Source organism: Mirounga leonina, unplaced genomic scaffold (genome assembly GCF_011800145.1).
Source record: "Mirounga leonina isolate KUSES-001 unplaced genomic scaffold, KU_Mleo_1.0 Mir_93, whole genome shotgun sequence".
Taxonomy (NCBI): domain Eukaryota; kingdom Metazoa; phylum Chordata; class Mammalia; order Carnivora; family Phocidae; genus Mirounga; species Mirounga leonina.
Window position 1 is genome coordinate 53,711,888 of NW_023270854.1, and position 1,602 is coordinate 53,713,489.

Consider the following 1,602-nt stretch of genomic DNA (forward strand, 5'->3'; position numbering starts at 1 on the left):
GGGCATTCCATTCTTCAGTTTATCTGAATCACAGAACTTCAGGATGGGGGAATAAAAATTATTAATCCACAAAGTGAAATAGAAGCAGGATTGTGAAGTACCTTGTGTATATCAATAAAGCATTATGGAATAGAGTTTCCATCAGGGGAGTGAAATGTCAGGTTTGTGTTTGGGTTGTAGAAATACTGCTGTGGGTGCCAAAAGGGGGATGGAGAGTGGCCAGGCCTGAGGCACAAAGAGCTAGTCAGAGGCAGGTATGGAGCAATCTCAGTGAGATGATGGGCAGAGTTGGTGATAGATGAAAGCTCTAGGGCTCCGATGTTGGCTTTAAATATGTTGATAGTGCATATCTGGGGGGAAGGGAAGGTCCTAAGACAACACCCAGTTTTGTTTTTTTTGTTTTTTTTTTTTCAGCAACTAAGATGTGGGCCCCCTCCCTGGGATAGAATAAATGGGGGCGGAACTATTTGGGAGAAGTTGAGAACTTTATATGGAAACACACCTTGCTCTTAAGGCTGAGGAGACATTTAAGGGAAGTTATCTACTGGACAGAGGTCTGTGGAAGCTTAGGATTCAGAGTGAAGCTGGGCTTCACTATTCCCAAATGAAACCTTGGAAATTATTGCAATCCCCCAAGAGGACGAACTGAGAAAATCCCAGGGTAGAAACCTGGGGAATACCACATTATAGGAAGAGCAACCTGCAAAGAATGCTGAGACTGGGTAGGCAAAGAGGTGGAAGGAAAATCAAAGAGAATGTGAAATCTCAAAAGATGACAAAAGAATATTTTAAATAGGAGGAGGGCTTATGAATACAAATATTTCAGAGAAGTCGAACAGGATAAAGACTTGGAAGTGACCATTAGGCACTGAAACAGAATAATGATAGATGACCTTGACAAAACTAGTTTCCATGAAGATGAGAGTGGTAGTCTGATTACAGTGGCTTGAAGAATGAGTAAAAATGAAGCAGGAAACAGTTTGGCAGTAAAGGGAAAGGAAGAACATAGGCTGTCAGCCATGTCAACCTAGAACCCAGATCCAATAAGGGTTTCTTATTTTAAGATGGAAATATTGAATGTAATTAGGTGTCATGGCAAAGATTTCTTTAAAGAGGGAAATAACAACATAGAATGAAGAAAGTGGATGATTAATAGACTAGATCCTAAGAAGGTGACACTGGATGAGATCCAGCAGAAAAAAGGGAAGATAAGCCTCGAAGGGGGGCAGGGGGCTCACTGTGCCACAGTGAGAACAAATTTGCGTGTCATCCTTGCGCTAAGGCCATGCTAATCTTCTCTGTTGTGTTCCAGTTTTAGTATATGAGCTGCCAAAGCGAGCACATCACTGAGAACAAAGAAGGCGGAACCAGGAATGCTGATAAAGTTAAGTGCAGAGCTATGGGAAATTGTGAGAATTCTCAGGATATTGTTCTCTGCCTGTTTTTTTCTTCTCTCAGTACAGCAAAAGTCAAAGTCGTTTGTTGAGAATAGAGATTAAGGCAGAGCATACTGGGTTTGAAGAAAAATTAGATTAAAAAAAAATAGTGTGGGGTGCCTGGGTGGCTCAGTTGGTTGAGCTCAGGTCATGATCCTGGAGTCCT

General features: G+C 41.8%; 1 pseudogene; it reads right to left on the minus strand.

The window, feature by feature from the left end:
- Positions 1-1,254: 1,254 nt before the first annotated feature.
- Positions 1,255-1,342, minus strand: LOC118004790 (annotated as a pseudogene).
- Between the last annotated feature and the right edge of the window lie 260 nt (positions 1,343-1,602).